At 35.8% G+C, this 14,050-nt stretch overlaps 1 protein-coding gene across 9 annotated transcripts in view; it reads right to left on the bottom strand.

The window, feature by feature from the left end:
* BCAS3 (BCAS3 microtubule associated cell migration factor) overlaps positions 1-14,050 on the bottom strand; it is a 600,416-nt gene that overhangs the window by 267,080 nt on the left and 319,286 nt on the right. The gene's annotated exons all lie outside the window — the stretch shown is intronic.

Raw genomic sequence — 14,050 nt, forward strand, 5'->3', positions numbered from 1 at the left:
TACAAAATATGCCAACTGATCACACAGTTTACCCAGGGCTCAAACAACGGAATAGTGATTATAAACATAAAAGCAACTGAAAGAATTCTAGGTCAAGATTCTCTTCTCTGGATTTAAAGAGATAATATATACACAAAGATGTAACACTATTAAGTTTTAAATACTTTGTGATATATTTAAAGGCTTATGTTTTATCAGAAATCAATAATGCAACACGTATTGATTATCTGCTCTGTGGCAGGTACCAATACCCGGCATGTGGAAATACAAAGACAGCCCTTGTTTTCAAATAGCCCACTACTATATGGCATTACTTTTCCCCTCTTTTTCAAGGCATCCTACCCAGACTCTGCGACTTCATGGACTGTAGCCCTTCAGGCTCCTCTTGTCAATGGAATTCTCCAGGCAAGGATACTGGAATGGGTAAGCCATTCCCTTCTCCAGGGGATCTTCCTGACCCAGAGATTGAACCTGGGTCTCCAGCATTGCAGGTAGATTCTTTACTGCTTGAGCCACCAAGGAAGCCCCACTAATGCCCATCAGAGGTATCTTAAGCCAAGTGGTGACAGCAATCAGGATCCACATTGACTGTTAAGTCCTTTTATAACTGCACTATTACTATTTTCACATTGCAAGTTAATATACTTACACACACTGGTACAAACAGTAACTTAAGAACCGCTATCAGTGTCACCACCTTCGATTCACACCCATGGTTCATGGATGCTGTAACATCCGCTTACCCAATTTCTTTTTTCAGCATACGCTTAGCTGCAGGAAAAGATCAAGTTCAAATGTGTTACGATTTAAGCTGCACTTCTAATCCAAGTATTTGAATCAGTGAGAAGAAATTCTATTTTGGTATTTGAAAAATCACAAGCTGCAAACACTGAAGTCACGACTTTCGCATCAGAGGTAAAATTCAAACTTCGGCACCCCAAAATCCTAGAGATACAATGTTCTAATCCTTTAAGAATGCCCTGATCTGTGGTTATTACGATAGCCTCTTGAATACTAGGAAGTAGAGAAAGAGGGACAAAGCCTCTATTTTCCTTCGCTCCATTCACAACTTAGCCCCAAAGTTCTGAATATAAGCATTTTCTATAACAATAAGCCACCTTTACAACAACCAGATAATTATAGGTTCAGGTCAAGAACTCTAGACCATATTGATTACAGCTCTATGCAAGAAGGACCCTCCAGCACTGTTTGTATCCACTCTAACAGGGACAGCTTTTAAGTATCTGTGACACTAAGTATTTTCAGTCCTATCAATGCCAGAAATGGAAAGCCAATGACCAGTCAGGCCTGTCAGTCGTTGCCTGAAGCAATAAGGACAAGCTGGGAATTCATCACACTAGAACTTCATCTGCCAGCTGCATTCACACATTTTCACCACCTGAATAGTTGATTCTCTTCAACTCCCACGTGGCTCATTTCAGCATACAGTGTTTTGAAATGAATATTTGATCAGGCAGGGTAAAAAGAGGTTTGGACTTATCTGAGGTGTCACCATAATGCACTCTAAGTATTTCTAAGTATCAGGAACTAGGTGTCTTAAATCCCACTCTTTGCATATTTCTGAAATGGATCTGTGATCCTAATGAAATATGATTAAATGAGATAAACCATGTGAAATCACCTACCATGTTGTTGGGCACATAGCTGTTTATAAATAAATATTGGTTCCCCATTTTATTACTTCCATCTAGTGGTAAACATCCTGGCGATTCCTCATAGAGCATTAGGAGACAGGTATCTCACACTGTCAAAGAAACTCAAAGATAATTCTAACTTTGTCAAAACGTTAAACCCTTACCCAAATAAGAACCTAAGAAATAAAGAAACATGGTAGGCTGAAAATTAAAATTGCTTTGTGATTTTTGGACTTTAGGATTAGGGTGCTGATATGACAAGATATGGTTTTCTTTGTATTTATCCTACTTGGGGCAAGCTAACCTTCTTGAAATTGGAGTTGATGTCTTTAATTAATTTTAGAAAATATTCAGCCCTTCATTTATTTATTTTGCCCTATCCTCACTTTTTTTTCCATCAATCTGTAACAACTGAACATATGTTAGGCAGTTAAATACCACACCATACATTTTTCACACTGAGTTCTGTTGTATTTCATTTTCTTCTTTCTTCACTTCAGTTTAGGTAAGTTTTGACTTGTTTTTGACAAGTCTCTTCCTCTTCATACAGTCAGCTGCTAAGCCCATTCAATAATTTTATTTAATAAATTATATTTTTCAGTTTTAGAAAGTCAGCTGGGCTCTTTTATGGATTTTGTCCATTTTTCGTTATTCCAATGTAGGAATAATACAATATAAGGATTCAGGTGTTCCAATACAGGAATGACACAATAGAGGGATGTTAAGTTTTCATTTAAAGAAACAACTACATCTAACATTATATGTAACAGTGAAATGTTAAACACTTCCCTTTAAGATTAAGAAGAAGACAAGACCTTCAATATCATCACTTCTACTCAACCGTACTAGAGATCTAAGCAAATAAAATAAGGGGGAAAAGAAATGAGGTGTAAAGATGGGGAAAAATATAACCATCTTTATTTGTAGATGACATGACTGCTGAGCAAAAAATCCAAACAGATCTACTAAAATTAATACATGAATTTATAAAGGATTCTGGATACTAGTTCAATATACCCCCCCCAAAAATTGTATTCTATATACTATGGAAAAATCCTGAAAAACAAAGCCTGCTATTCATTATAGCATTAAAGCATCAAAAGACTGAAATAAATGTTACAAAATATGTGTAAGACTTCTACATTAAAAGTTAACAGACATTAGAAGAAATTAAAGACCACCACCAGGCTTCCCTGGTGGCTCAGTGGTAAAGAATTCGTCTGCCAAAGCAGGAGACACGAGTTTGATCCCTGAGTTGGGAAGATCCTCTGGAGAAGGAAATGGCAAACCATTCCAGTATTCTTGCCTGGGGAATCCCATGAACAGAGGAGCCTGGTGGGCTATAGTCCATGACGATGCAAAAGAGTTGGATATGACTTGGCGACCAAACAAAATAAATGAATAGCTATAAAAGATTCATGGACTGAAAGAGTCCATACCGTTAGGATGTCAAATCTCCTAAATTTGACCCACAGATTCAATGAAAAATGAATAAAATCTCATCTAAATTTTTGCAGAGATGAATGTATATTTAATCTGTAGTATGTGTGTATGTAGATATATACATGTACTACATAAAATATGGTTGTTTTGGGGAAATTAAGACTGTTTTGTGTGCTTAAAGAGGAATCTTGTATGTGATTATATCTATCAATATTGAAAACATTTATATGTTAATCCATTAAAATTTTAATTTGGAAACATTACAAATAACGATAGTCATCCTTTCTTTTTTTGAGGTACATTACGTAATTTTTTATCGAAGTATAGATGATTTATGGTATTATATTAGTTTCAGGTATACAATATGGTGAGTCAATATTTTATACTCTATTTAAATTTATTACAAAATAATGGCTATATACTTGCTGCTTATTTCATCCATAGTAGTTTGTGCCTCTTAATCTCCCTACCTACCTCTATCTTGCCCATTTCCCTTTCCCTCTCTTTACTGGTAACCACTATTTTAATCTCTGTGAGTCTAATTTTGTTTTGTTTTATACATTCATTTGCCTTGTTTTTTGATTCCACATATAAGTGACAGTATACAGTGTTTGTCTGTCTTATTTCACTAAGCACGATACTCTCCAGGTTCATCTACATTTCTGCAAATGGCAGAATTTCATTCTTTATTATGGCTGAGTCACATTCCATTGTATATACATACGACATCTTCTTTATCCATTCATCTGTTGATGGGCAATTAGGCTGCTTCTATATCTTGATTACTGTGAATAATGCTACTATGAACGCTGAGGTTCATATATCTTTTTGAATCAGTATTTTCATTCCTTCAGATATACACCCAGGAGTAGAACTGCTGGATCAGTTCTATTCTCAGTTTTCTAAGGCATACCATTTTTGTTGTGGCTGCACCAAATCACAATCCCACCAGCAGTCTACGTGGGTGCCCTTTTCTCTATATCATCACCAACATTTGTTATTTGTTGACTAGATTTTTCATTGATAGCCTTTCTGAAAGATGTGAGGTGATATCTCACTGTGGTTTTGATTTGAATTTCTCCTTTGATCTCTGGTGGCTCAGACAGTAAAGAACCTGCCTGCAATGGAGGAGACCTGGATTCGATCTCTGGGTCTGGAATCCCTGGAGAAGGGCATGGCAACCTACCCCAGTATTCTTGCCTGGCGAATCCCATGGACTGAGAAGGCTGATGGGCTACAGTCCATGGGATCGCAAAGAGTTTGAGACGACTGAGCCACTTACACTTTGATAGCAATGCTGAGCTTCTTTTCATGTGGTTGTTGACTATCTGTATGTCTTCTTTGGAAAAATGCCAATTCAGGTCTTCTGCACATTTTTTTTCTTTGTTAAAAAATTAATTTATTTTAATTGGAGGCTAATTATTGCCATTTTTAAATTGTGTTTTTATATTAAGTTGTAAGAGCTATGTATATATTTTGGATATTAACCACTATGGTCATATCATTGGTTAAATTTATTCCTAGGCATTTTAATACTTTTAATCCAATTCTAAACTGTTTCATTAATTTCTCTATAGTTCATTATTAGTGTATAGAATAAGCAACATATTTCTGTATATTAATCTTGTATTCTGTAACTTCACTGAATTCATTTATTAGTTATAGTTTTTTGATGGAGCGTTTTCCATACATAATCTGCAAAGAGTGACAGTTTTATTTCTTCCCTTCCAATTTGGATGCTTTTTAATTCTTTTTCTTGTCTGATTTCTGTTGCTGGGACTTCCAATATTATGTTAAATAGAAGTGGTAAGAGTGAGTGGGGATCCTTGTCTTGTTCCTCATTTTAAAGGAAAGACTTTCAACTTTTTACCATTAAACAGATGTAACTGGAGCGTTTCTCAAAACTGGCCTTTATTATGCTTATATTACACCCACTTTGATGCGAGTCTATCACGAATGAATGTTGGATTTTGTCAAATGCTTTTTCTCCATCTATTGATATAAGTCATAAATGGAATTGGAAAAGGATTGTGTGTATTCATATTCTGAGTCTTTTCAGATTCTGGGGATATTCTTCGCTGATAGAACACTTAACGCGTTAGTTACAATGATATCTGAAACCATACCAATTAACTTCTGCAATCTCTCATGTTAAAATTCTTTGTTCTATCTTGCACTTGAATCCATTACCATACATAATTTTATCATAAGACCAGTCATTTGGAAAATACTACATATTTTTCAAATGTTGACTTATTTTATGATATAAAATATCATACTAGGTAATATCACCACCTATCTCATCAGAAATGTGTTTAAGTATGGGACCTGTTATGCGGACTGGTGGATACATGGTTTCCAAATTTCTAATTTTCAACTGAAGACTAGAATTTTATCATTGGTAGCAAATATTTGTCAGTTTTTTTTTTTTTTAAATGACAGGCTTACTTTGTTCATTTTTAAGAAAATTTCTACCAAATACCAATGTCTGAATGAACGAGGTTTCAGTTTTTCTTTTAAGGAAAATGGCATTCCATGAAAACAGTTGCTAGTTCAGTGCAAAACAAACACACAAGCGCAATTCCCTCAAGACAATTAGTGTGCATTAGTTCAATTATGATATATAGAATATTAAAAAGTACATAAACATGAAAATTTAATAAAATTTATTAGCTTCTAAAGTTAAGTAAAATTAGTAATATTTACTGTATCAAATAAAGCCTTAAGTAATGATATCTTTTTTTTTTTAACTATAAGCAAGTTGCATCTGCTATGAGCATAGTTTGGTGCCACTGCTTTTTACCACGCTAAGATGCCATCAGGTTTATATACCACTGCTTCAGCACCATCTATACTAAACATCAAGATGGCATAAAAAAGACAAAAAATGAATTCATATTTATAAAAATAGTTTTCACTCGCTGACCCCTTGGAAGTGTATTGGACACTTTCAGAGAGGTTCATGGACCACACCATCTGCTGGTATGTATTTGCATATGTACGTGCATGGAAATGTAAAGACATATATTAATCTATATTTTATATTTTAGAATAGCCAAGAAATGAGTAAAGGAAAAAAGTAGAGACATTAATTTGCTACAGTTCAAAACTTACTAAAAAGCTAGTTATTAAGATAGTATGATAGTGGCATAAAAGACAGGTGTGTATATATATATATATGGAAGAAAATAAAGAATCCAGGAAAAATATGATATTTTAAAAAAGCATTGTCTAGAACTGCCATATGATCCAGCAATCGCACTCCTGGGCATACACACAGAGGAAACCAGAATTGAAAGAAACACATGTACTCCAATGTTCATTGCAGCACTGTTTATAATAGCGAGGATATGGAAGCAACCTAGATGTCCATCTGCAGACAAATGGATAAGAAAGCTTTGGTACATATACACAATGGAATATTACTCAGCCATTAAAAAGAATACATTTAAATCAGTTCTAATGCAGTGGATGAAACTGGAGCCTATTATACAGAGTGAATTAAGCCAGAAAGAAAAACACCGATACAGTATACTAACACATATATATGGAATTTAGAAAGATGGTAACCTTAAGCCTGTATACGAGACAGCAAAAGAGACACAGATGTATAGAACAGTCTTTTGGACTCTGTGGGAGAGGTGAGGGTGGGATGATTTGGGAGAATGGCATTGAAACACGTATATTATCATATGTGAAACGAATCACCAGTCTAGGTTTGACGCATGATACAGGATGCTCAGGGCTGGTGCACTGGGATGACCCAGAGGGAGGATAAAGGGAGGAAGGAGGTGGGAGGGGTGTTCAAGAAGGGGAACACATGTACACCTGGGGCGGATTCATGTCAATGTATGGCAAAACCAACCAATATAATATTGTAAAGTAATTAGCCTCCAATAAAAAAAAAAAGGAAAAAATAAAAAAAACACAGACTGCTGCTGTGAGGTGGCAATCAGTCCCTAGGGAAAAAAAATAAAAACAAATATCCCTGGTAAATTAAAAAAAAATAAATAAAGCATTGTCAAAATTATTTGGGAAAAGATCTTTTTGATGAACAGTGCTGGAACACACTTATCTGGAAGAAACTGAACCTGATCCTTGCCTCATCTAATAAAAAAAAATAATTTGAAAAGATTCATAGACCTAATGCAAAAGCCAAAACCACATACTTACTAAGAAAAAGCACCGAAACACATAAAAGGAAAAACAATGGAAAAAATTTATTTCTGCTCGTCAAAAAACACCAATAAGAAAGTGAAAAGGCAATGAATTGAAACGACATACTGGCAAAATATCCAACAAAAAGCCTTATCCAGAATAAAGAACCCCTGAAACTCAACAGACACTGGTGAAAGACTTCACAAACACATTGCAAAAGATATCCAAATCTCCAGGAAGTATATGCAAGGTGCACAGTATCAGTATTCATCAGAGAAAAGCAAATTAAGACCACAGTTTACATTCACTAGAATGGCTCACACACTGCTGTTAAAAATGAAAAAATGGTATATTCATTTTGGAATACTTCCTTGGCAGTTCCTAGTAAAGCTAAACACATGCCTACCTTCTGAGCCAGCACTTCCAATCCTATGTACATGCCCTGAAGATATGAATGACTATGTCAAAAAAAGACTTATACAGCAAAGTTTATAGAAGCTTTATTAATAATATGCCAAAAGCTAAAAACAACAGAGTAATGGATACATAAACTGTGTTATATTCAAACTACGCTGCAATGTAAAAAAAATGAACTAGAAACACATATAATACCTGAATGAATCTCAAAATCATTAAATTAAGTAAAAGAAGCCAGATGTAAGAGAATGTACAGAATGATTCTATTTACTTGAAGTTCAATATAAACAAAGCTAATTTACGATGATAAAAGTCATAGTCTGGGTCAAAGGTAGTCTTGACTGGAGGAGGAATAAAGGAACTTTCTGAAATGATGAAAATATTCTAACTGTGATCTAAGTGGTGATTATCTGGGTATAAAAACTAATCAAGCTGTATGATTAAGATATATGTGCATTTTTGCTATATGTAAACCATACCCTAATTTAAAAAAAGAATTCTTCAAAGATGATCTAAAGTATAGACGTATCAATTTTTCACGCTAGAAGGAACTTTGCAAATAATCTACTTCAATTCTTTTCTTCATTTTATAGAAGCAAGCCTTGGGTTTTGAAGCCATTTCTTAAAGAGCTAGTTCCAGGTAGAACTGAGACTAGAACCAAAGATCTGTAAGTGACTAGTCACTATTCCTTCCACTGCCTCAAGCTTCAAAAACAGAACTGTTCCCAGGAACAATTATTTCCACTTTGATTATTTGCTTTAGTTTTTCTCTGACAGTTTTCAACAATATTCAGGGGAATACCACAAGCTCTGGTTCCGACTAGTTGCCCGGGTGAGGTCCCAGGCTGCTTTTTAATTGCTCACTGGGCTTACACAGTCAATGGAGAGAGGCTCCTTTGTTTGTTTCTAAGTTTATAGATGGCACCTATAAGCATAAGCCTCTCAGGCTCTTGGACACAATTTAAAATAGTGTGGCACTAACAGTTTGACACTAATGTCACTAAGACAAATGGAATTCCCGGTTCAGACTTAAACAAATTCTAATACTGCCCCCAATATTGTCCCTCTGCCACCACAGTCTCAGGCAACAGACTACATAAACAGTCCAGCCTTGTATTAAAGATGCAGTAATAATGGCACAAAAAAGAAAAGTTGGGTCTTTTGGCCCAAAAGCCTCATGTAAATATGTGGTACCCTGGTATATCAACAGTAGGGAGAATTCCATCAATTCCTTCTCCAAACGCTTAGAAAAGACTTAAAGTCATGTCATGGACTTGGTGCTTGCAATAGAGAAAGCCAAGGCGACGTTTTAGCTGACACAAAGATTTATTCAAAGAAGCAATGTGTCATCAGAAAAAAACTTTCCCAACAGCTTCTTCTACTTCTGTTTACAGTTTCTTCATCTTCAAGTGGGGCAATCATTTTTTCCTTAATTGTGCTGACCTAAAATTTTCCACATTGTTAACTTGAATTTCATCTTCTAACATCCTATAAATATTAGAAAGAAGAATGAGAGGAGTATTTAAATCAGGAGGAGATGTGACTGAGCACTTTTGTGACGGGAAATCAACTCTTTTCCCTATGTTCTTAATCTCTATAATTTACTTTTGATTCTATAGAGGCAGTAGGTGTTCACTAGATGACAGCTGAAATAAGGCACAGACTTCCTCTTTTCTAATGAAAAAGTCAATCTTAATTATCTTAGTTTGAATATTTACTGTTCAAAGTATAAATAGTGTCACAGTAAAATTACTGACCTCCTTTTTCCCCCTCTAAGGGACTCTGTTCACAGGTCAGGACTAAGCCTTCTTTTAATTTCACCCTCATCCCTAATCCTCTTACTGATTCCACAAAGGCTTTGAATACCCAAGGTACAAGTATGCCTGGAGTTTTCGTCACCTTATAATCACAAAGACTATCTGGAACTCTATTAAATGAAAACCATATCATCTATTCAAAGAAATAGCTCAACATTTCAAAAGAACTTTATAGCCTTTATATTTGGGAATTATTTTAGGAAATAATTTGAACATATTCCTGCCCCAAAAGGTACAGCAACTTTTTATAAAGGGAAACAAATTCTTTTTTGCTTTTTTTTTTGTTGTTCTTTTGGCCATCCTGCATGGCATGTGGGGTCTTATTCCCTGATCTGGGATTGAACCTGTGCCCACTGCAGTGGAAACAGGGAGTCTTAACCACTGGACCACCAGGAAAGTCCCTTAAATTCTTTTTACAGAGGCAGAGAAGAATGGCTAGGTAGGAAACATGACTTGTTGAAGGTTTCAGCAAGAGTTCAAGACCATGACTATAACACCATGGCACCTATCGCTCTGTTCTGGTTATAAAATCATGGAGCTAAGTGACCTCACCACGGTAGATTGAATGGTGTTTCTTATAAATCCCTTTGCTCTAACCGCCAGCATCTCTTGTGCCCCTGATGGCTTTCAGATACAATAATGACGTTTATCTGCCTCAGATTGTAATGGCAACTATAGATACATGAAATATAGCCCTTAGGAACATAGTCAGTGCATCAGAGAAATCTCTGTAAGATAAAAGCATGCCTCTATAAGAATATCTCTCCAGCAGAGATTTGACTGCTAGAATAATATCCTTGTTGTCTAACCAATCATACTTTTCTAATAGGTATATTTTTTTTAAGGTCTGATGCACCAAATGCCAAATACACAAAGTAGGCACGATTGATCATTATAAAATCAATAAAATCAAACCAGTTTGGATTTTCTTCAAGCAAACAAATTATTTAGATATCTGCAAGAATTGGGTGCTGAAAGCCTGAGTTAATTAAGTCCTTAGAAATCATTTAAATGACTCCAGTTGTACAAAAAAAAAAAGAACATTTCTCTTGAGTCAAGAACAACAACAAATACCAGATCTGCAACTTTGTCCCTGTTTAATGGAGTGTGTGATGTGGCACCAATACCTTATGTATCAAAGCCTGCTCTAAAGAGTAAGAACTTGTTTTACTTCTCTGTCACAGTTTCCCTTCCCCTTCTGTCATCTGCTCAGGAATGTACACCCAAGCTGCTCTCACCACTTCTAATAACATTTTCTCTATAAAATGTTTACTTTAGTAGAGTTTGACAAAGATGTCTGCTCTTCATACAAGTGGGGCATAAGTTTGTCTTTAAATCTCAGTTGCTTTGAGTTCTTTCTTGGTAAACACCAATTTCCATAGTAAAACTACAAACGAGGACAAACAAACTTAGGATGAACCAGATCTTTCTAGGCTCTTTGTGTGGATGACTCACAAGCAATTAGAGTTGTTATTAAGTTATCCAACAAGTACAGCCTGCACATCCTGGAACAAGAACTTCAGCTACCAATGTGGGAAACAAAGTTTGAACAGGACATTGACACTATTTCTACCTTCCCCCCGCCCTTTCAGCCCTACACCTTTACCAAAAGAAGGACACGTGTTATAAAGGACAAACAAAAGGAAGAAATTCTTAGATACCTAACCAAAAGAAAAGTACAAAGGGGGAAAAGTAAATAATCCATGCCATGTGTCGTCTACAAATGCTGTCTGATTCAGACGCTGATGTTAATTAGTTGGATAGGAAAAATGGAGCAGTTCCTTCAGATCTCATTTTTCTGGGTAGCCTGTGTGTATAGGTAAATCTATGAAGTCCATTTCCAGAATGGCATTCTCCTTAGTCAAGAAGGGAATCTCTGACAATTAACTCTGAAATCTGAGGAAGGGTAGTATTTTTTTCAGTCTCCAAAGATCAGAGGAAACATGTCATGGGAAGTAACATCTACATATAAAGCAATTATAGATCTGCTGAGTCTAAAATATACATATATAGAGAGATAGCAGGAAACTGGTTCACAGGTACCTAAAGGTATGGAATTTACACTATGCCTAAATCATCAAAGTTAATAAGTGAAAAGCTTGTAGTTTAGGCTAATACATCTCTGTGTGAAGGAGTGAAGCACAAACATACTACCTACTCAAGAATCTTTGTAAGAATCTGCCAGCAAGAGTGGCACAATGCCCTGGTGACTTTCGTTTGAGTAGAGTCACACTGCAGGACACAGACACGGAAAGCAGAACATGCAGACCCAAGGTGCAAATAATCTTTTCACTTTGAAAACGGTCACAGCCATCGGAAGACCTGACCATATCAAGTTATATTTTTAAATTCTACTCCTTTGAAAAGTAATTTGATGAAAAATAATTACACCACCACTAGTTTAGACAGAGCAAGAGCTGTCACTAAAATAAAGGGATAAATACAAAGTCCGCGACAGGAACAATTATAAAGATAGTATGTTTAGTTGTATAAACTGTTTAAAGGTAAGACACAAAGCAATGAACCCTGATAAGAAGAGGCGCCACACTGGTCATACCTCTCTAAGCAAAGGCAATCAAAACTCCAGATTAGCATCTTCATAACAAGCAGCTGACTCCAAGGCATGGGTCATAATCAGAGACGTATTTCCTGGTTCAGGAGCAACTAGACTCTTTTTGATAGAAGAATCTAAAACAGAATTTCCCTATAAACCTCTTTTCATAAAGAACCCAAATCAGAGTTTGAGATTAGCAGATGCAAACTATTATATATAGAATGGATAAACAACAAAGGCCTACTGCATAGCACAGGGAACTGTAGTCAATATCCTGTGATAAACCATAATGGGAAAGAATATGAAAAAGAAAATAATGTACAACTGAATCACTTTGCTGTACAGCAGAAATTAACACTACACTGTAAATCAACTGTACTTCAATAAAATAAATTTTTAAAAAAGAACCCAAATCATTTATTCTTTATCTTGTTAAATCAATAGAAAAGTAACACTGTTACAATAGTGGTCCCACTAGATGAAATAGATGAAGTTTTGCCAACAAAATATTATTCACCCACTTAAAAAATGTGATCAGTGAAAGAGATCCAGACCATTGGAGAGGTGGAGGATAACTCATAGAAGTTTAATTCCTCGATATGGTGTTTCTTTAGCTCAGCTAAAGAAAGCACATACATTTCATTGCTCTGGCTGTCATTTTGAAAGGGGCTAATGATTTTCTGCAATGAAAACAGACTGAGAAAAATAATGGAATTTAGTCACCAAGAAGTCCTTCTCTACTTAAAAAGACAAGTCAAGCAGAGGCTCAGAGTTGGGAGAACAATATCTGAGAAACTGCTGTGTGTTTCACTGATAGAAACCTAAGTGTTGATAAATCAAAGACATAAGATCTAGTCCTTACTCAAACATCAACAGGAAACTCCTTGAAGCAGAGTTAAACAAAATTATGGATTCAATAGTTCATTGAAGCTCCTCTCTGTGGCATGAGAGAACTTTATAAAGAGCTAAAGTTGAGATAGTGCTATATGATACATACAGTCTTTCCCCAGACTACAGCATTGAATATGGCACATTTAATAATACACATGGTAACTGCTTTAGTGACGTGCATTTCATCTGACCAACGGCCAGTTACTTGACTCTAAGACATTAATAATATGGCAGTTTAATAATATAAAAAAACAAAACCCCCAATCAACAAAGCCTGCTACTGTAATCTTGAATAAAACACTTGAGGTTAAAATATATCATTTCCAGGATTCACAGCTGTAAATGATAATTCCATATGAACAGGATCTGTTAAGCATTCTCAGACCGAAACTTATCAAAAAGATTTATTAAGTCACCTATCTCAGTATCTCTTGCAGTGCAGGTCTAGGGACCTTAGATATTGCTGTGCTTGTTTCCAGGGGACAACCCTGGTTGCCAAGTTAAAGCTGAGGAACAAGTATGAGTCCTCTAAAATACAAGTTTACACTAAGAATGAAAGCACGGCCCTCCACGTGGACCATGCGATCAGACACAAAGTGCAATCCACTGACAAAGAGCTCAGAAAGCCAAGAAAAGTACAAAACCCGTTAGCTTTCAAACTTTGAAACATCCAGAGACAGAATCAGAAACAGAAGCTTTGGTCTTTTAAAAGTGGCCTTCACAAATCAGTTTTGTGTTTGTTTCCATTTTCTTTCACAGTTTAAGCCTCAATCAGATCAGCTGTCTCCAGGGATTTTGAAATTGCTATAGATTAAAATCCTCTCTGACTCAACTGTTTGACTAATGCCGGGTGTTTAATAATTCTACTTGTAAGAGACTTTTTTTTGATGAAACCCTGCTGTATGCTAGTTTCAGATGCGCCACAGCTGCACCATATAGAAAGCATCACTGTCCTTACTTTTGTTATCACTGCTTTTAGAAATGAGAAAATGTATCATGGAAAACAGTTCTGTTATTTGGCAGATGGGACCGCAAACAATTTTACAATATTAATTTAGCAACCATCACCTATAGAGGCCAAGACCTATTTCCAGGTACCAATGATACATATTCAC

The sequence above is a fragment of the Moschus berezovskii genome, chromosome 20, assembly GCF_049115385.1.
Source record: "Moschus berezovskii isolate FMDL1 chromosome 20, NW_MosBer_1.0, whole genome shotgun sequence".
Taxonomy (NCBI): domain Eukaryota; kingdom Metazoa; phylum Chordata; class Mammalia; order Artiodactyla; family Moschidae; genus Moschus; species Moschus berezovskii.